Raw genomic sequence first — 23,438 nt, 5'->3', positions numbered from 1 at the left:
CCCCCAAGAAGATAAGATACTTAGGAATAAATCTTACCAAGGATGTAAAAGACCTATACAAAGAAAACTACAAAGCTCTACTACAAGAAATTCAAAAGGACATACTTAAGTGGAAAAACATACCTTGCTCATGGATAGGAAGACTTAACATAGTAAAAATGTCTATTCTACCAAAAGCCATCTATACATTTAACGCACTTCCAATCCAAATTCCAATGTCATATTTTAAGGGGATAGAGAAACAAATCACCAATTTCATATGGAAGGGAAAGAAGCCCCGGAGAAGCAAAGCACTACTGAAAAAGAAGAAGAAAGTGGGAGGCCTCACCTTACCTGACTTCAGAACCTATTATACAGCCACAGTAGTCAAAACAGCCTGGTATTGGTACAACAACAGACACATAGACCAATGGAACAGAATTGAGAACCCAGACATAGATCCATCCATGTATGAGCAGCTGATATTTGACAAAGGACCAGTGTCAATTAACTGGGGAAAAGATAGCCTTTTTAACAAATGGTGCTGGCATAACTGGATATCCATTTGCAAAAAAATGAAACAGGACCCATACCTCACACCATGCACAAAAACTAACTCCAAGTGGATCAAAGACCTAAACATAAAGACTAAAACGATAAAGATCACGGAAGAAAAAATTGGGACAACCCTAGGAGCCCTAATACAAGGTATAAACAGAATACAAAACATTACCAAAAATGATGAAGAGAAACCTGATAACTGGGAGCTCCTAAAAATCAAACACCTATGCTCATCTAGAGACTTCTCCAAAAGAGTAAAAAGACCACCTACAGACTGGGAAAGAATTTTCAGCTATGACATCTCCGACCAGCGCCTGATCTCTAAAATCTACATGATTCTGTCAAAACTCAACCACAAAAAGGCAAACAACCCAATCAAGAAGTGGGCAAAGGATATGAACACACACTTCACTAAAGAAGATATTCAGGCAGCCAACAGATACATGAGAAAATGCTCTCGATCATTAGCCATTAGAGAAATGCAAATTAAAACTACGATGAGATTCCATCTCACACCAGCAAGGCTGGCATTAATCCAAAAAACACAAAATAATAAATGTTGGAGAGGCTGCGGAGAGATTGGAACTCTTATACACTGCTGGTGGGAATGTAAAATGGTACAACCACTTTGGAAATCTATCTGGCGTTATCTTAAACAGTTAGAAATAGAACTACCATACAACCCAGAAATCCCACTCCTGGGAATATACCCTAGAGATACAAGAGCCTTCATACAAACAGATATATGCACACCCATGTTTATTGCAGCTCTGTTTACAATAGCAAAAAGTTGGAAGCAACCAAGGTGTCCGTCAACGGATGAATGGTTAAATAAATTGTGGTATATTCACACAATGGAATACTACGCATCGATAAAGAACAGTGACGAATCTCTGAAACATTTCATAACATGGAGGAACCTGGAAGGCATTATGCTGAGCGAAATTAGTCAGAGGCAAAAGGACAAATATTGTATAAGACCACTATTATAAGATCTTGAGAAATAGTAAACCTGAGAAGAACACATACTTTTGTGGTTACGAGGGGGGGAGGGAGGGAGGGTGGGAGAGGGTTTTTTATTGATTAATCAGTAGATAAGAACTGCTTTAGGTGAAGGGAAAGACAACACTCAATACATGGAAGGCCAGCTCAATTGGACTGGACCAAAAGCAAAGAAGTTTCCGGGATAAAATGAATGCTTCAAAGCTCAGCAGAGCAAGCGCGGGGGTCTGGGGAACATGGTTTGCGGGGACTTCTAAGTCAATTGGCAAAATAATTCTATTATGAAAACATTCTGCATCCCACTTTGAAATGTGGCGTCTGGGGTGTTAAATGCTAACAAGCGGCCATCTAAGATGCATCAATTGGTCTCAACCCACCTGGAGCAAAGGAAAATGAAGAACACCAAGGCCACACGACAACTATGAGCCCAAGAGACAGAAAGGCCCACATGAACCAGAGACCTACATCATCCTGAGACCAGAAGAATTAGTTGGTGCCCGGCCACAATCGATGACTGCCCTGACAGGGAGCACAGCAGAGGACCCCTGAGGGAGCAGGAGATCAGTGGGATGCAGACCCCAAATTCTCATAAAAAGACCAAACTTAATGGTCTGACTGAGACTGGAGGAATCCCGGCGGCCATGCTCCCCAGACCTTCTGTTGACACAGGACAGGAACCATCCCCGAAGACAACTCATCAGACATGAAAGGGACTGGTCAGCGGGTGGGAGAGAGACGCTGATGAAGAGTGAGCTAATTATATCAGGTGGACACTTGAGATTGTGTTGGCAGCTCTTGTCTGGAGGGGGGATGGGAGGATGGAGAGAGAGGGAAGCAGGCAAAATTGTCAAGAAAGGAGAGACTGAAAGGGCTGACTCAAGACGGGGAGAGCAAGTGGGAGTAGGGAGTGAGATGTATGTAAACTTATATGTGACAGACTGATTGGATTTGTAAACGTTCACTTGAAGCTTAATAAAAGTTATTATAAAAAAAAAAAAAACAGGAAAGAAAGAAAAGACCAAAATGTATGTCAGAAGAGACTCTGAAACTTGCTCTTGAACATTGAGTAGCTAAAGCAAAAGGAGGAAATGATGAAGTAAAAGAACTGAACAAAAGTTTTCAAAGGGCAGCCCAAGAAGACAAAGTAAAGTATTATAATGACATGTGCAAAGAGCTGGAGATAGAAAACCAAAAGAGAAGAACTCACTCAGCATTTCTCAAGTCGACAGAACTGAAGAAAAAATTCAAGCTTTGAGTTGCAATAGTGAAGGATTCTACGGGGGAAATATTAAACAACACAGGGAGCATCAAAAGAAGGTGGAAAGAATACACAGAGCCATTATACCAAAAAGAATTAGTCGATGTTCAACCATTTCAAGAGGAAGCATATGATCAGGAACCAATGGTACTGAAGGAAGAAGTCCAAGCTCCACTGAAGGCATTGGTGAAAAACAAGGCTCTGGGATATCAAGAAATTTGGATGACAACTAACTGGCCAACCAACTGGAAGAGGTTCATATTTATGCCTATTCCCAAGAAAGGTGATTCAACTGAATGCAGAAATTATTGAACAGTGTCATTAATATCACGTGCAAGTAAAATTTTGCGAAGATCATTTAAAAGCGGCTGCAGCAGTGTATCGACAGAGAACTGCCAGAAATTCAGGCCGGATTCAGAAGAGCATGTGGAAACAAGGATATCATTGCTGATGTCAGATGGATTCTGGTTGAAAGCAAAGAATACCAGAAAGATGTCTACCTGTGTTTTATTGACTATGCAAAGGCATTCCACTGTGTGGATCATAACAAATTATGGATAACGTTGTGAAGAATGAGAATTCCCGGACACTTAATTGTGCTCATGAGGGACCTGTACATAGATCAAGAGGCAGTTGTTAGACAGAACAAGCGGATACTGTGTGGTTCAAAGCCAGGAAAGGTGTGTGTCAGGGTTGTATCACTTCACCATATTTATTCAATCTGTATGCTGAGCAAATAATCCGAGAAGCTGGACCACATGAAGAAGAACAGGGCATCAAGATTGGAGGAAGACTTATTAACAACCTGTGATATGCAGAAGATACAACCTTGCATCCTCAAAGTAAAGAGGACTTGAAGCACTTACTGATAAAGATCAAAGACCACAGCCTTTGGTATGGATTATACCTTAACATAAAGAAGACAAAAATCCTTACAACTGGACCAATAAGCAACATCATGATAAACAGAGAAAAGATTGAAGTTCTCAAGGATTTCATTTTACTTTGATCCACAATTAACACCCATGGAAACAGCAGTCAAGAAATCAAAAGACGCATTGCATTGGGCAAATCTGCTGCAAAAGACCTCTTTAAAGTGTTGAAAAGCAAAGATGTCACCTTGAAAGCTAAGGTGTGTCTGACTCAAGCCATGGTATTTTCAATTGCAGCATATGCATTCAAAAACTGAGCAGTGAATAAGGAAGACCAAAGAAGAATTGACACGTTAGAATTGTGGCAAAGAATACTGAATATACCATGGACTGCCAAGAGAACAAGCAAATCTGTCCTGGAAGAAGTACAACCGGAATGTTCCTTAGAAGCAAGGATGGAGAGAGTACGTCTTACATATTTTGGACATGTTATCAGAAGGGATCAGTCCTTGGAGAAGGACATCATGCTTGGTAAAGAAAGTCAGTGAAAAAGAGGAAGACCCTCAAAGAGATGGATTGACACCATGGCTGCAACAACGGGCTCAAGCATAACAACAATGATTGTGAGCATGGCACAGGACCTGGCAGTAAAAGTTTTCTTTGTGTGTGTGAATTGGAACCAACTTGATGGCACCTAACAACAACAACAATTTCACTCAGCATAATGGGTTTTTTTTAATGACTTCCACATTCATCCATGTTGTGAGATGTTTCTCAGATTCATTGTTGTTCTTTATCATTGTATAGTATTCCATTGTGTATATGTATGATAATTTTTTTATCCATTCATCTGTTGATGGGCACTTTCCATTTTCTTTCGATGCTTCCCATGTCATTCAATATTTTGTCCATAGAATCTTCCAAAATTGCAACTCAGGGCTTGAATTGTTTCTTCAGTTCTGTCAGCTTGAGAAATGCAAAGCGTGTTCTTGGTTTTCTAACTCCAGGTCTTTTCACACGTCATTATAATACTTTATCTTCTTGAGCCATCCTTTGGAATCTTCTGTTTAGTTCTTTTATGTCATCATTTCTTCCTTTTGCTTTAGCTACTCTATGTTAAAGAGTCAATTTCAGAGCCTCTTCTGACATCCATTTTGTTCTTTCCTTTCTTTCCTATCTCTTTAATGACCTTTTGCTTTCTTCATGTATGATATCCTTGATGTCATTCCACAACTTGTCTGGTCTTCAGGCTTTAGTGTTCAATGCATCAAATCTATTCTTAGATGGTCTCCAAATTCGGGTCGGATTTGCTCAAGGTTGTATTTTTGGCTCTTGCAGACTTGTTTTCAGCTTCAACTTGAACTTGCACACGAACAATTGATTGTTCCATGGTTGGCCCTTGGCCTTGTTCTGACTGATGATACTGAGCTTTTCCATTGTCTTTTCCCACATATGTAGTCGATTTGATTCCTGTGTTTTCCACCTGGCAAAGTTCAAGTGTATAGTTGTCATTTATGTTGTTGAAAAACCGTATTTGAATAAGTCTTTGATCTTACAAAATCCTATCATGTGATCCCCAGAGCCGTTTCTAGCACCAAGAAATTGTCTTTCCAGATTCTCAAGTCCTTTTCTTTTTATCTTCTGTGAGTTTTTGGTTTTGCACTCCATTTAGTTGTTGCCAATTCATTTTATCTGAGCATAGAGTTATGTCACTTTTTAAATTTGGTTCTACCATAACAAATAAATTTCAGTAAATTGAAAATAAATAAATTCTGTAAAACTTACAAAATAAAATTCGTATTTGAATTTGGATGTTAACAGAAAATTTGTATTTGAGTATTAGTAAGTAAAAAAATTGATTTGGAACATGTAATTTTGTTTTTCAGGTCTGAGATGGGCAAAAGAAATAGTGCTTATAAGGCAGTCAGCAATAATTTCATTCATTTGTTATAAGATGTTTATTGGTGGGCCCTTTGCAGATCTCCACAAGTGTTTTTCATCTTGAAATAACACTGAAAAACTTGTGAACTCACTTTCTGTCCTTTGATGCTGCGCCTTCACGGTTCATTGGACTATGGCTGATACCCGATGGGGGCGAGCGATCGCAACGAGCATGATACAAATACAAGGGTATGCTCAATCTGTAGATGAGTTTTGGTTCACTTTGGGAAGGACAGGACTAGATACATTACGAGTCATGTGATTATAATCCCACTGGTGTGTTCTTACGTGGTGGAGGAAGAGAGAACTGAATATAAGGTTATACCTGATAAGTCTGAAATGAAAAGGAAAATGTAATTGTTATCGTATGCAAAATTTATAAAATGGTATCAGTTTTATTTAGTGGCCTGCCTGCTCCCTTCCACTGCAGTGCTTGCTTTTCCTTGTGTCCTGTCTGCTTGGCATCTCTGGGTCTTTGCTTTGGACAACTGGTGCCCCTGTTTTGTTGATGCTTTAAGCACATGCTTACTTTGTTTGTTGGGTAATCTGTCCCTGGTTTGGATCCATTGGAGACCTTCTCCAGCCTGATGCTTTTAAGGCAAAGGGACGACTTGGTGCTTTTGCTCCACCCCCATCAATCACACAGTCGCTGCTGGAGAAGGGGTTGGCTGCAGGGTCCTGCCCATCAGCCTCTGAGCTCCCAGAAGCTTTTGCTCCAAAGCCTTATTGAGAGATTTTCAGTATGCCAATTTCTTCAAACAAAGCTGGCACCTTCCTTATTATCATTAAAGTCATTTTATTCACTGTAAACATGATCAATTTGTGATAAAAATTATGCAAGCATGCTTTATTTTAAAGAAACTCATAAAAAACTAAATTTATAATCACATCCATGAGGCAATTTCTTGTATCATCAAGGATTCTTCACCATAGAATTCCCTCCATTAGGAGCATTAAATTCATCGGAGGGATTGAGAGCAGGAGGGACCTTAACTTAGTCCAGTGGTTTTTAAATTGAGTACTCTGGAGTCCTGGGTTCTCTGTGGAGATGCCAGAGGCCCCTGTGCTGTGTCTACAACCCGTGCACCCCATCTGTTTCTGTACTGGGCTTCCAGAATGAGATTTTATTTGGCGAAATGATTCTATGACTAAAAAGCCATAGACCTAGTCTAATATCCTTTGTTATACAGACGAGGAAACTGAAGAACAGAAAAAGAGACTTGCTCAGAAGTCAGAAGTATAATTCCATCTCCTAGTCCTACCTCAAGAAAACAAAAACTCATTGCCTTCGAGTCTATTCTGACTCATAGCCACCCTGTAGGACAAAGAACTACCCCATAGGGTTTCCAAGGGGTGGCTTCGAACTGCCAACATCTTGGTTAGTAATGGAGCTCTTCACCACTGTGCCACCAGGACTCCAGTCTAGTGCTTATTAATATTCCAACACTGCCTTTCCGTGAAGGTTTGGGAGAGGAGAAAAAAAGTTAGCAAATGTGTATTTCTAAAAACATCAGTTAACTACCTGGAAATTAATCAGAATTGAATACAGGAGATCACTAAAAAGACAATACAATTTCATTAGCATAAAAAAAAAATTTTTTTTTTATTAGTTCGGGAACGAGGATTCAAAGGTCTCAAGAACTCAATGGAATGATTCTAAACGAATGCATTTAATACTTAAAAGTGTATATAATTAAGTACAAAGGTTCTCCTGGCACCTGTTTTAATTAATTGAAGAGAACACTTTAAAATTTAGATCAATCATTTGTAAATGGAAACTTCAAAGATGCTTGAAGTAATGCTTTTCTCTTAAACACATTATGGATTAAATTATATTCCCCAAAAAGATGTTTTGTAAATCCTAACCCCTATACTTGTGGATGTAATCCCATTTGGGAATAGTGTTTTCTTTGTTAGTTTATGAGGCTGTTATCAGTGTAGGGTGTGTTTTAAGCCAATTGCTTTTGAGCTATAAAAAGAGCAGATTAGGCACGAAGAAGTAAGGAAGCACAAATGGAGAAAGATTGTTGTCACATGGAGATCACCAAGGAACCAAGGAAGAGAAGCTGAAAGAGGCAAGGATTCTTCCCCTGACAGAGAGAGCCTTCCTCTAGAGCACAGGCCCTGAATTCAGACTTGTAGCTTCCTAAACTGTGAGAAAATAAATTTCTATTCATTTAGGCTACACACTTGTACTTCCATTACAGCAGCACCAAGAAACTAAGACACATGTTAACCGTGTTCCCCTACCTTTGTCTTTATATGCCCCATTTGCTAACAAACAACTTTTACGTTAAACAGTAAAAAGGTAAATGTCAAAACATCTCGTGGCCAAATTATAAGAAATTCAGAATTAGTGGAAATTTTATTCTGTGCACATCTGTAGCATGGGGGGTGAAGGTGAAGCAGGGCACAGCAAACATTCTTTTTGTGTGGCCCCTGTGTGTATAAACAACTTGAGTCACCCAAAATCAGCCCGTTGGCATCACCTGGCAGCCCCACATCGTGTGATACTGTGAACTTCCTCAGCCTGTGAGAGTGGTCCGCTCACCAGGTACCCTCTGGGATAATGGCCCCCTTGGAGTGAGGCCCAGAGCTCTGGGCATTTGGTCAATCCCACATGTGGAAAGGTGGGGTGGTTGGTTGGAGATTGCCCCACAGAGGAGAAACGAGATGAGGTTGAGGGTATCCACCCTGACAGCACTGCTGCCCCAGACACCAGAGTCAGGGCTGGAGGCACAGTCCTGCTCGCCTGGGCCAAGGGATGGGACTGCCTCTATGGTTAGCGTATGAGTATGCATCAAGTCAAGAGCCAGAGAAATGAATGTAGAAAATGTCTACACAGTCACAACTTTCAGGACTACAGCTCTGTGCAGTATTTGGATTTGGGGCTGAATACCAAAAAAGAAAGGACTTCCATGACTGCCGATCCTGAACATTGACTGTCTTTGCTAGGAACCAATTACATTTCCTGTGTCGTGAATCACCGCCACATTTCTAAAGAATTCCGTGTGCAATGGGCAGCGGCCAATTATTCTAATGCTGTGTAAGGCACCCACTGGCTCTATGGAATTTTTAGTCATACCAGAAATATTTAAGCCACACCTTTGAAATTAGGCACAGCAGTGCTTCACACTGTGAGGATTCTTTTTTGCCCCTGTGGTGACATTACAGACCACAGTCATTGGAACTTGACCGAACAGCTACAGGCCTCCACCGGCATGGGGGGTAGGTGCTAGGTCCTCCACACGGTGGGGAAGTGACCCTACTCCTTTGTGTCCTCTGCTGGCGTCTATGGGTGCTGGAGTGGGGACGAAGTGTGATGTGGAGTCGTTGTGTGCTCCACCACAAGGAGGATTTGCCATGAACTCTTGGTGGCCCTAAATTCTTGCCCCACAAGCAGGACACCTGAAACCGCAGTGCAGCTGGGCAGCCACCCAGGGCCCAGTCCCACAAGTGCAGCCCAGCCTGACCCAGGAGAGCAGAGTCCTGGAGGTCTGCATATTTCAGCATCCTCCTACAGAGAGCACACATTGGTGGCTGTGTCACCAGCATGGCTCTCCAGAGCAGGATTGAGATCACACAAAACCCCACACTGCTGGGTCCAGGCCTCCAGGGCAGCTGGGGGAGGGGGGGTAGTGGCCATAGGGGTTTTTTCACAGTCTCCTGATGTAGTTCTAGCTCTTTGCTGGCTCTACCTTCAGTGATGACAGGGAGCATCAGTCAGGGGTTTGCCCTGGTAGAAAGTGCCCTCTTCCAGAGCTAAGCTGCTCAGGAGCAGCCTCCCCCCTTCTGCCCAGGACCAGAGCCAAACTCTGCCCTGGGGAGAGCTCAAAGCCCACAGTCACCCCACATGCTTCCAGGTGGCCCTAGAGGGGGACCTCGGGTGCCCCAGAAGACATTTTCTAAATCCCATGCAGTATGAGCCGTTGATGTGTTTAATCAGAGCTTACCAAGGAAACAAAGAGAATGGCTAGATGTTTCCTTGAGCAAGAAGCCTCAACCCAAGGCTGCCGCTGAGTCTCTCCCTGCAGAGGATGGCGGTTCCCCTTATTTCAGATTCCACACGGCTTGCCTCTACCTGTCCTAGCCCTTGCTCAAACACCTCCTTCTGGGGAAGCCGGTCCTGAGCACCCTGTTTAAAGAATCTCTCTCTCACGCACTCACATTCACACTCACACACTCACTCAGACACACACCCACACACATTCACACACTCATACACTTTCTCACACACTTAAGTGCACTCAGACACACTCACATTCAGACTCACACACTCACACCTCACACACATTCACACACATGCTCAAACTCCCACTCACACATACAGGCACACTCATGTACACATACATTCCCACGCATATACTCACATGCACACTCACACACTTACACACACACAGTCTTGCACACTCAACACCATCTTCCCAATCTTCCTTTTCCTGCTCTAGTTTTTCCTTTTTCTTTAGCCCTTATCACCTTAAACATGTGCTCATGTAGCGAGTGCATCCTTTATTGTCTAGCTCAGCACCGTGAATAGAGGTGAGCAGGAGCCTGTCTTTTTCCACTAAACATCTTGTAGTAGGCTGAATGGTGTGCCCCAGAGACACCAAGTCCTAATCCCTGGGACCTGTACCTGTTACCCTATTGGGAGAAGGGGTCTTTGTAGGTGTGATAAAGATTTTGAGATGGGGAAATTACCCATGATTATCTGGGCGGGCCCTAAAAGCAATCACATGTGTCCTTATGAGCAGGAAGCAGAGGGAGATTCCATACAGACACACAGAGGAGAAGGCCATGTGACCTTGGAGCAGAGAGAATTAGAAGATGCTGGCCTTAGAGACTGGAGTGATGTGGCCACAGGCCAAGGAATGGAAGAGGCAAGGAATGGATTCTTCCCTAGAGTCTCCAGAGGGAACACGGCTCGGCTCTGCTGAAACACCTTGATTCTGGCCCAGTGAGAGTGATTTCAGACTTCTGCCCTCCAGAACTCTGAGAGAATAAACTTCAGTTGTGTTAGGGCTCGAAGTCTGTGGTACTTTGTTACAGTGGCTAGAATAAATTAATACAGCATCCGAGTATCTAGAAATACGCCTGCCACATAGAAGATGCCAATAAATATTTTCGCAATGAATTTCAGAGTGAGAAAATGAAATTAGGCTTTTTTTTTTTTAATTAGTTAAGACACCTACTATTACATTTTTTTAAAATAACCCAAAAACTTACAAATGCCTAAATACTTGCACAGGTTCACACTTTAATTATATTACTTTAACGATATTCATTCAGAACTTATAGCATGTGTTCAGGACACAGGAAAAAGAGGAAATGGGGAGGGTATGCAGCTAGAGAGAGATCACCAAGAGGGACGCTTCTCTATTAAATGTAAGTCCAAGACTGCTCTATAGGGACTGATTCTAACTTCTCAGAGCAGAACTCTCTACTCTAGCTACTGATACCTGGACAATCCTGCAGTGAGCCCTGGAGCTGCCCCAGAGCTGGAGTTGCCATACATCATGCAATACCTTGGGGAGCAGGACATATCACAAAATTTTTAGGATTCAAATTTTCTGATGGCAACAGCTGCCTTGAGAAGGTGTCATCAATACTTCCCTAGGTGTGGACAAGCCAGTGGAGCAATGGCAATATACTTCAAAAGCCTCTCTATCAAAGAGATTCTCCCAGGTTTGCTTTGATGAAACAATGGTTAATTTCCTAAAAGGGAAAACCAACACCAGCTTCAGGTTTTTTATATAAACAAAATGAAAAAATCTCTTTAGATATGCAATGCTTTCACACCTTTTCTCCTGGTTTAACTGTGACAGGTATAGAGAGTAAAAGGAAGCTGTGATATAGTGAGATGAGTCAACCTTTAAAAGCCCAGGCTTTCTCTAATTCTATCACTAGACCAGCTGTGTGTCCTGTAGCAAGTCACTCGCCCTCTCTGCTTCCTTATCTCAAAAATCAGGGGTTTGGCACTGATCCAACCCATGCACACTGACCCAGCCTTGGCTCAGAGTTTTGCCTTTCACTGGAGTGTTCTTACCCGGGAAATGAAAAAATAAGCATGCACCAGGCATGTGGGGCCCTCGGGTTCTGTTCCTTGTCATTTGGTTTCTGTTTCTGCCTAGAGCCTGTCAGGGGGCTCCTCATGGGAAGTAGTGAGGAAACCATGTCTGCAAGGCCTCCTCCAGGATGCTTTGTCTCTTATTACCAGGGTGCTGGGTTTGAGAGAAATGTCCCCATGAACCTTTAATGAGCTCCTTCTCCCCCCAGGCTGCGCTAGGAGCTGCACATGTCTCATCTAGACCCGGCAGCAACCTTATGTGGTAGATACTTGGGTCCTACTCTATGGATTGAGAAACTGGGGTTCAGACAGGTCCAAAGAGGTTAAGTTATAGAAGCAGGATTCTGACCGAGGTTTGCTTGACTCCAAAGTCCATGTTTTTCTATGGCCCTTCCTGCTGCCTAGAAAAGGTAGCTCTGTCGTTTAGTCAGGCAAAAGGCCTCCTCTACTGATAGCTGTGCTCCCCCACCACCTGAGCAATGTCTCACCCAGGTCTTTGCTGGCTACTCAAAGATGTGCTGTGGCCCGTAGCAGTAGGGTCTACATGCTGGAAGGTGATTGGTTCCAACTTTAAACCAATCAACTTATGGTGACCCCATGTGTGTCACAGTAGAACTGTGCTCCATAGGGTTTCCAGTGGCTGATTTTTCAGAAGTAGATTGCCATGCCTTTCTTTCGGGGTCTCTCTGGTTGGACTTGAACCTCCAGTCTTTCAGGAGGCAGCCTAGCACCTTAACCATTTGCAGCACCGAGGAACTCCTAGCTCTAACTTGAGGTCAGGCTTTCCCCCTGAAATAAGAGCAGATGAGGACACTGGAATACACCAGTGGTGCCCCTTCACCATCCAGTGTGCAGAAGGGCAAGTACTTGAAAAGGCAAAGCCAGGATGATGTTCGCTCCCCAGGCACCTCCCCTCCGTCCGCTGACCTTGCTGCTCCATTCCCACCCCTCTGCTTCCAACTTCCCATCAAAGGGCTGTTGGTGGACCACAAAAGTAGATACAGGACCTCTTCTACAATCACGTCTTCCCAGGTGGGTTGTTTGGAATGTGGTTCAGTATTCACAGATGAGACAAAGAGGAAGGTCTCAGTCCATTCGTGATTCTGCAATAACATGGGAGTTGGCAGGACAGGTGTTGTTTGCTCCCATTTCACAGGTGCTAGGAAAAAAAAAAATTTTTTTTTTTTTTTTAGGCCTAGAGACTTGCCCAAGATCTCTTGGCTAACAAGTGTCACAGCCAAGGCTTGACTCCGAGTCCTCTGACATCTAGGCTCTTTCCACAAGAAGACACCCAGGTGACATTCTGGGGAAGTGGTGGCAAGGTGGGGCTGGGAGAAGCCTGCCATGACACAGAGCAGCAGCTCTCCAGGCATGGTGTGAACAAGCAGCAGCAGTAGCATTACCAGGAACTGGTGAGAAATGAAGACTCCCAGCCCCCCTTCAGCCCTAGCTGAAACTCTGGGGGAGGAGCCCAGCAGTCTGTTTTCACAAGCCCTCCAGGGGATTCAGATGTCAGCTGATGTTTGAGGACCACTGACTTATTCTACCATGCCCTGGATAGCCTTGTGCTCTAGCTTTTGGAGCAAGGAGACTTGAGCTCTGAGGCATCCTTATACCCACAAAAGTTGCTGACACCCATTTGGCAGCGAGCACTGCCCAGTTGGTCAACAGTGTGCATGTGTATACGTGCTGGGAGTGTCAGAGCAAGGAGGTGAAGATCCTAGAGCCAGCAAGAGCATACTGTTTCCCCTGTGAGAATTAACAGCCCACAGCCCAGCCAAGGGATCTACCAAGACAAGTCCAAGTCCCCAGGGGAGGTGCAAACACAGGGGCACACAGACAAATATCAAATTCAGAAGACCAGAGGTGGGTCAGGACAAAGGTCATGGGCAAAGACAGGAGCTCACGAGCACAACTGCAGCTGACCTGGGCCACCTGCCACTCAGGCAGTGGTTGTGTGGCTCTCCGTGTGCCAGCTACCTTGGTGGACCCCAGGCAGGTCAGATGAAGGACTTACCACCTGGCCTCAAGGCAGAAACATATGGCCACATCTGTCCCTTGATGTCTTATTTCAGAAAGAGCCAAGTCTTTCCCCGCACCTGGGTCAAGATACAGTTGGCAACAGGTGGTGCTGTTTGGGACACGGGGTGGAGGCAGTCAGAATTCCTCAAAGTGGGGTGATAATCTGAAATGTCACTCTTAGCAGGCATCAGTTGATAGAATAAAAAAAAAAAAAGAAATGACACCTCTAATATTTTCCATGAAATGTAATGCTTAGATCAAACAATAAAATGTATTTTAAAACATTTTTATTTCACAATATAAGGTAATAAAAAGTAGTATCTTCAACAGATGCTTAAGTCAGAGGATAATTCCTTCCCACATGTTCTAGAAAAACTTGAGATCTCACAGTTTGTTTCACAGTCCACCCCACAGGAAAAGCAAAGGACGGGGTAGTGGTGACACTGTTTGAGACACTGCATGGTGGAATGATTCAACCAGGACTGGCTCACTAATCCTTCCAGGCACCAGGGTAAGTGTGGTGCTGAGGACAATTCAGAGCACTTTTGCTTGTGACCACTTCTTTGTCATTTCTCCCTTACAAAATACATCACACTATGTGCTGTGGGATCACGTGGGAATGTGATCAAGGCAAGGGGCTTCTTGTAGTAATGCTTTTCCATTTCATCTTATGAGAAATTTAGTTCTTTTTATTTTTTAAATCTCATTGGTGTATTAAATATCATTAATTAAAATGCTTCTAACTCGAGAAATGTTAAAATTAGACATCAGTCCTGCAGCAGCTTAAACTAAGATAATTAATTCTAACATAAATGGAGAAGAATTTCCAGAAAGACTGTGTTGTATAACTTTTATTAGGAAAAGAGCAGCCATTGTGAATAGGGATAGAGAGGATTGGCAGGGAGGGGAAAGATGGCCAAGGAGGACCTAAGGGGTATGATGATAGCAACAGTCTGGCAGAGAAGAAGAGTGAAAGGGGGCGTGTTGACCAGAACTGAGGAAGGTACTTGTATGATGTGAGCCCTTAAACATTCTTGGTGGCCTCAAAGATGGGCCCTGGATGTTCAGATTTTTTTTTCTGCAGACTGGAAGCTTCAGAGCACTATGGTTTTGCTTTGTTTTTATTTTGGTGAAAATATACATAATAAAACATAGGCTAACTCAACAATAGCATTAAGGTTTTGATGAGCAGAAAACTGAAGACCTGAGCTGGTCTCTAAACTTCTCCTGTGGCACCCTCTAAATCATTCTCCACACTTTAGCCAGAATATTCTGTAAAAACCATACAGTTTTATCCCTATATTCCTTCACTGCTTAAAACACTTGGAGATTACAACCCCTACCAAGGCTTACAAGGCCCTATGTGACCCAGCCCCTTCCTCCCTTTCCAGCCTCACCTCCATTCTCCCTCTTGTAGCTTTCCTATCTGCAGCCTCACTGGCCTTCTCTCAGGCCCCAGGGTCTCCTGGCACTGAAGCCCCTCTTCTCTCCTAGCATCCCATCTCCCCTCCCCCACCTCCTGTTTGCTCCTCCTCCTTAAGATTTTAGCCCCAAAGTCATTCCTCAAGAAAGGAACTGCTTAGAGGAGATGGCCCTCCCACTGTCGCACGCAGCACCCTGCCTCTTACATCCCTCATCACATGTCCTTACAGGCTGTGTGATTGCTGTCTATCTCTGGTGGTAAGTGTAAGCTCTCTGAGGGCAGGAATATGTCCATATTGCTCATTAGTACTCTCCAGTGTCTAGTGTCATACCTGGGACATAGTAGGTACTTATTTTTGTTTGATGCCATACAACTCATAGTGAACCCATTTGACAGAGGATTTTCTTGGCTGTAATCTTTACTGGAACAGATCTCCAGGTCTTTCTCCTGTGGAGCCTCTGGGTGGGTTTGACCACCAACCTTTCAGTTAACAGCTGAGCACTTAGCCATTGTGCCACCAGGGCTCCTTATGGTAGGTGCTTAATAGGTGTCAAGTGAATGAATGAGTCAATGAATAAAGGAAGGAAGGAATAAATGAATCCTATTTGGTCTATTATTGAGTTCTGCATCCTTTCTTCCCATATGTCTGTCCATACTGCTGAGGTCCAGAGTAATAAGATGGGGTATCACACCATTAAGAACTTTGGTCTGGAGTCAGATAGCCCTAGATTCAAAGCTCTCCCCTCCTACCTACAACCATGGGACCTTTAGCCATTAACTGAACTCTTTCAAAATTCAATTCTGTCATCTGTAAAATGAGAACAATAGCAACACTTACTGAGTTGTGAGGGTTCATACAGCCATGTGGAAAAATACTACTAGTTAACATTTACTGAGCACTCATTGTTTACCAGCCACTGTTCTAAGGTTTTAAAATGTATATCCCATTTAATTCTCCCAAAAACCAAATGAGGTAGGTGCTGTTATTATTCCCACTTTATAGATGAGGAAACCAAGGCACAGAGTCAGAGTAGCAGGAGCTGCCATGACTATGAAGTAAGTGGCAAGCATCAGCCGGCTGTTTCCTAAGCCCACACCCTTGGTCATGACCCTGCCCTGCCTCCCTCACAATGAGCACCCACTCAAAGTCAAAACAACGCATGGCAACCCCATGTGTGTCAGAGTAGAATTATGCTGTACAGGGCTTTCAATGGCTGATGTTCTAGAAGTAGATCGACAGACGTTTCTTCCCAGGTGCCTCTGGGTAGACTTGAACCTCCAACATTTTGTTTAGCAGCCGAGCATATAAACCGTTTGTGCCACCCAGTAACTCCTCACTCAAGGGCAACTGCTATTTATTTAATAGAATCAGGGACCTTCTTAGAATAGTAACACAGACCCAAAATAACAGGGATCAGTAATATCCAGAGGAGGCTTTGCACTTTTCTTCTCCCCTCCAGGAGCCAGCAGTCCAGAGAACAGAATGACCTTGGAAACAGCTTTTGGGAGCTACAAGGTCATATCCTCCCACTGAAGAGATGTCCTCCCAGGTAGGAAAACTGTGTTTGGCCACTACCTTCCCACGGACTACCACTGTTCCACTGAGGCTCCAAGACTCTGCACAGAAAGCAGCAATGCCTTCTCTAGCCTCGACTCAACTTCAGGGAATTACTCCTCAAAAAAAGACCACAGAAGGAATTCATCATGTCTCTTAGGAGAGATATTTTTCATGTATTTCCACTGGTTCCTTAGAGCCAGAACAAGGCCTGGTATTTCCCACAAGGGCTCCCAGGCTTCCACTCCACCATACTACCTCTCTGCTGAGCGTTGGTGGGAGTGGCTGGGAGGTGAGAGACTCTATAGGAACAAAATGATTTGAGTATATTGTGGCCAGTCAATATTTGTTGGGAAATGAAAGAAAGAAAGGATGAATGGCCAACCAGGTCAGAGTTGACTTGGTGACCATCTTTGAAATAGTAGAAATGGTCAGATCAGACACACTCAGCTCCATATCAGTGCTATGTTTAGACAAGATGCTGAGTATGCTTACATTTTTGATTTTTGTTTATCTTTCATTCTTCATATATGTTACTTTTCATGTATTTAAACTGAACCAAAGTCTCACTTCTAAGCCCAATTATGGTGAGAATTTGTCTTATGGGCTTTATAGTTTCTAAGCCTTTTCATTATGACCTTTCAACCTAATAATATCAAGCTTATGGAGAGGAGAGCAGGCTTTCATTAAATAAGAATTTTTGTTGCTCAAACTTGTTTTGTAAGCAAGTACCGTGGAGGTAAAACAAGCTGGAGAAATGCCAGTAGATAGTTATCTTTTCTAAAACATTAAATAATGAGACCTAATTTTACCAAATGTTATCCCTAAAAAGAAAACTCCCAGTCATTTCTCACATAAAGTTTTATTAAACTCTAGAATTTTGTGCCATTTGCTCTTGAAACAAGATTTGCATTGGTGTAGACCATGATGGATAACGTGTGGCTAAGAGACCTGAATCTGGTACACTACATTTAAGACCGCAGGGAAATTACTGTACCTCCTGGAGTCTTGGGTTCCTTTCCCTGTGAAATATGGGCATGGGGAATCTATCTCGTAGTACAGTACAGGGCATATTATAAGCACAAAATAAATGGTAGCTGTCACTACTTCAGCTTTATTTTTCTATAAATTGGAAAACAGTGGAAAATGACAGGAATTTTTTTATACCAGCTTCACACTAAAATACTTTGCTTTTTGCTGGCCTTGGAGATTAAGCACTCATCAAGAATGAGGAAGTGAGGAAAGGAGATAGTCTTCATTCAGGTCTATATAAACAAACACATCCTTAGTTAATTGCTGTTGAATTTAGTTGTACAAATCTTCTCAAGGGGCCCAGTTTTAATTTCCTGAGAATGAAAAAGGGCAAGGGCCTACTCTGTATCCATTTGGTATAACATGGGATATAAAAAAAAGTCTTTAAAATTTTTACACGAGGTTTAACTTTCTCTGCTGATGGCTCATCTTTTCGGTGGTTTGAGTAGAGGAGCTCTCTATCATACCAGTGAAGGAGGAACTAACCAGTTACAGCCCATTTCAGATCTTCCCCCAGATATTTAATTACATTTTATTTAGGCTCAAAGATTACTTTGTTAATATAAATGAAAACAATAGAAAATCGGAGAGACATTCAGAAGGCTATACTGTGCTTATTAGGAAATAGTTCTGCCACGCCTAGTCCTCAAGAGTATTTTTCCTTTAATTCCAGTTTTTACTGAGGGCCCCAGATCCCTTTATCATCAACAAACCTGGTTGAGTACCTTCTTGTTGAGTACAAACCTCCATTGAGCACAGCTCTTTCCAGACCTGTACCTCATATTGGCCATGAAAAGATGTGTAAGAATTAGCCTTCTCCCAGAGGAGGGTCTATGGGAGACAGCATCTGAGATGACCACAAATAATGCCTGCCCCAGCATTCACATCTTTGTGTTGTCCTCTCCCACACTGTACCTGGGTTGGCTGCATAACTAGTAAAATACAGCAGTAGTGATGGCCTGTCACTTTAAAGGGTAGATTATAAAAGACATTGTGGCTCCTGGCTGTTCTCCCTCAGACAACTCACGCCTATTACCACATGGAGAGGTCCATATGGTGGCTAACTGAGGCCTCCAGCCAACATCTAGGGAGAAACTGAGATCTCCTGCCACATCCATGTGAGTAAGCTTGGAAACAGATCCTCCAGCCCCAGTCAAGCTTTCAGATGACTGCACTCTTAGCTGATAGCTTGACTGCAACCTCCTGATAAACCCTGAGCTGGAATCACTCAGCAAAGCTGCTCCCATATTGACCCTCAGGATCTATGTGGTCATAAGTGCATGTTGTTTTAAGCTGCTAAGTTTTGGGAAAACTTTTTTGTGCAACCATAGGTAACTAACAGAAGAATATGATCTACTTAAGAAGGTTGACCAAGAAGGTTGACCACATACTTAGGGAAAAAAATACATGGTGGTATAAGAGTCAAACAAGCAGCAGAAACCAGAGCAGATCAATGTTCAGAAAAGAAGATAGATGATAGATGGATGGATGGATGGATGGATGGATGGATGGATGGATGGATGGATGGATGGATGGGCGGGGGGGGGTGAGGGGGTGGACGGATGGACAGACGGACGGACAGATGGATGGATGGACAGACAGATGGATAGATCAAGCTAGCTATGGGATTGGAAGTCCACTAAGAGCTCCGTTAGAAGCTTGCTTCTTATAGCATCTGTTCAAACAAACCCTCTTTTATTCTTCTCTGAAGCTCAGAGTCATTCTGGCTAGGGGCTTGCCAACAGGGCTGATGTTTGACTGGTATCCTCTGCCATGACCACATGGTTGTAAAAATGTTGAAATCTGTTCCAAGGCCCTCAATTGTTCCCTCATCCCATCCCCACCGAGGCCCGACCCCGGGGTAGCTTCAGGGTTAATACATGGCTCAGAAGGTGTATCCAGGACCCTAATCCCACTCCCACCTACAAGACCAACATCTGCCTCCTGGGGAGCACCATGCCATGGCTGCACATGGTGGTCCTGTCACTCTGTGCCACCTCCCTAGAAACAGGGGCACTGTCTTTGCTGCACTGTTGCAGGAAATTAAAAAGGAGTGTTAATGAGAAGCTCCCCCCTTTCATAATGTTAAGGTCCTCCATACTACCCCAAAGACAAAATGAAAGTAGTGCTGTTTTAAAAGGAATACCACAAGTGGATGGTTTTAGCAAAGAGAAATTTATTCTCTCACAGTCTAGGAGGATAGAAGTCTGAATTCAGGGTTCCAGCTCCAGAGGAAGACTTTCTCAATCTGTTGGCTCTGGGGGAAGGTCCTTGTCTTCAGCCTTCCCTGGTTAGGAGCTTCTTAGCATAGGGACCCCGGGTCCAAAGGACCCACTATTCTCCTGGCTCTTGTTTCTTGGTAGTATGAGGTCCCCATATCCTTCTGCTTGCTCCTCTCTTTTATATCTCAAAAGAGATGAACTTAAAACACAATCTAATCTTGTAGATGGAGACCTGCCTCATTAACATAACTGCTTCTAATCCCACCTCATTAACATCATAGAGGTAGGATTTACAACACATAGGAAAATCACATCAGATGACAAAATGGTAGACAATCACACAATACTAGAAATCATGGACTAGCCAAGTTGACACACATTTTTGGGGAACACAATTCAATCCATGACAGGAACCATTAGGGTGTTGTCAAATCTGGTCAAAATTTAACTTATTCTCCTAACCTGTCAAAGATATATCTTATAAGGCAAAAGTGTGACTTGATCTGAATGATTGGGAAAATTTGTTTGGTTTAAGTGTCATTTTTTTTTGCTCACTCTTCACACTTAAGTGTAAAGCCTTAAATAATGTTTGTTTGTTTATGACTCCCTATATGATGTTTATATAGTCTCTTATAAATTAAATTCAGGTCTCAGATAAGTGCTCTTTTCACCATAATTGAGATTGCTATGTTTGAAAGTGCCAAGTGCAGTGTCTGACGCATCCACCACATAGTAGGTCCTTAATAAATGTCAATTTATTTTTCCCCAACAAATATTATGACTTTATTTTAATCCAGTTGCTGTTGGGTTGGCTCCAACTTATGGCAACCCCAAGTTTGTCAGAGCAGAACTGTGTACCATAGTGTTTTCAATGACTAAGTTTTTGGAAGTAAATCACCAGGTCTTTCTTCTGAGTTGCTGCTGGGTGGACTTGAACTTTCAGTCTTTCACTTAGCAGGAAGCATGTTAACTGTACCAACTAAAAAAAACAAAAACCCAAACCAATTGCTGTAGAGTCAATTCCGACTCATTGTGACCCTATAGAGCAGAGTAAAACTGCCCCATAACGTTTCCTAGGCTGTAATCTCTACAGAAACAGACCACCACATCCTTCTCCCACTGAGTGGCCGGGGAATTTAAACTGCCAACCTTTAGGTTAGCAGCCGAGTGCTTACCCACTGCACTACCAGAACCACCCAGGGACTCCTTATTAAAAATAGAGGCCTCAAAATGCAAGACTATCATCAATTTGCAGAAATAGAAGAGGCTCATCTGAAGTTGGCTGTACTGTGAATGAAATCAGTAGTGTCTGACTTTGTGCGACAAGAAGGTACTGGGGTTCACCATGCCTGGGCTTTTCTTGGACCCTTTAAAAGATTTTATAGACGTTTACCTCAGTGCTTTAGATGAGTGGCCAAGAACAATTTCTCAGCAACAAAGAACGGTCTTGTCAACAGGCTTATTACCATTTCACTGCTTCCCAATAAAACATCTTTGAGGGGAGGCACATGCTCTTCTATACAGAAAGAAGAACTCTCCCTTGTAGAGGAAGGTATTCTGCCAATAAATTGAATGAGTAAAGAGAATACCAGGCCATGGGATGTGATGCTCACCGAGGGGCCTATTGGGAAGACTTGTCCATGGGCATGGATAGTGTTTTTCCTGTTTTTCTTCTGCAGGAGAAGTGTTTCCATGTTTTAAGCAGTGGGATTGGCCCTAAGACATATAAAGTATATTGTGAGCTTGGAACACACATGGCATCCACATGTTGCTGAGTCCTCACCCAGGTGAGTGCCTTGGCTTCATTAATTCAGCAAGATGGAATGGCAGACTGCCCAAGAGGGTGGCTAGTCCATTTGGGAGCTCAGAGCAGGAAGTGGGCCTAGCAGCCTTGCACTGGGGCCATTCGCTGAGTCCAGACCACCCCACGCCAAGGGTGATGCTGGGCCACCTGGCAGCAGTGCCCTCTGAGACATCAGCTGGATCTGTTTTGTATATGTCTGGATGTGACATGACAACATGCTAATTAAAGGGTTGTTAAACCAAAACTAAGACAAACCCAAAACTGAGGAAAAATATGTTATATATATGGAAAAGACAAACAACCCAATAAACAAAAGAACAATGAACACAAATAAGCAATTTACAAAAGAAAAAAATACAAATGGCCAAAAACATATTTAAAAAAAAAAATCAACCTTGCTAATAACCAAATAAACCCAAATTGAAACAAAATTCATGGTGGGGGAGGGGAGCTAGTATTGACAGGATATTGACAGAGAACAAAGACTGAAAACACCTAGGGTGGGCTGGGGTGTACGAATCCAGTACACAAATACTGCTGGAGAGAGTGTGAATTTGTACAACTTTTTTGGAAAGAAAATGGCATCATGTCTTTAAAATGCATATACACTGTGACCCACAAATTAAGCTTCTAGGAATTTATCTTAGGGAAGCAACTGAACAAATGTTCAAAATGCACACACAGCCTTTGTTATAACAGTGGGAGTGAAAATAACACAAATGTCCAATAGTAGGCAACTGGTTAAATAAATCATGATATAATAACATGTGAAAATATTGTATATAATAACAAATATCAAGTATTTTGATGTCAAAAGATGTTCATGATTTTTAAGAGAAAAAATTTATAAAGTACTGTATTTCATTGAATATAACACACCATCGATTTTAAGATGCACCATTATTTTATGTACCACTAAGAAAAAAAATGCTTGTACTTACATAAAATAGAAACTGTAAGGGAAACTGTACAAGTATCTAACTTCATGAATAAGAATTAGCATCAACATGAAGCTGGTTCCTATGAGGCAGAGGTCAAGTCAATCTCCACCTTCCCACTGTTCCATTATTTCTGACACCTGACACTCCCCCACAGCACTCCCTACTTCTCTGCTGTATTCTACAGTTTGTTACAACTCACAGAAACACCACAACTGCAATAACAACTTAATATAGCATAAACAGATATAAAAGAAGAAATACAATAGGACAAGGTCCGGGAGGGGTCCTAGCACGGAGTGTCAATATAGCATAAATGGATATAAAAGAAATACAACAGGGCAAGGTCTGGGAGGGGTCCCAGCACAAAGCTTCAATGTCTCAGTGAGACCCACTTACCCTCCTGAGAACAGATGTTCACTCTCGCCAGTTGGGAAATTTTTCAACCAGGAAAGATTCTACGACATCATCTATCTGCCTCTCTACCGCTGGACTCTCCACCATTGGGCTCTCCACCATCAGGCTCCCAGTCATTGGGCTCTCTGACAGTGGACTGTCCACTATCAGCCATACCACCATCAGCCACACTGCCATCGAGTCCTCTGTTATTGGCCTTGTGACCATTGGCCACACCACCATCAAGCTCTCTGCCATTGGCATTTCTGCCATCGGATACACCGCTCTCTGAGCAGTGGCTCTTCTCAGCTCACCTCTCTCAGCTAACCAGCCCAGCTCTTAGCCGGCAGTTTTAGGACTGCCTCCATT

Source organism: Elephas maximus, chromosome 1 (assembly GCF_024166365.1).
Source record: "Elephas maximus indicus isolate mEleMax1 chromosome 1, mEleMax1 primary haplotype, whole genome shotgun sequence".
NCBI classification, from domain to species: Eukaryota; Metazoa; Chordata; class Mammalia; order Proboscidea; family Elephantidae; genus Elephas; species Elephas maximus.
Note: the sequence above shows the minus strand (reverse complement) of the source record.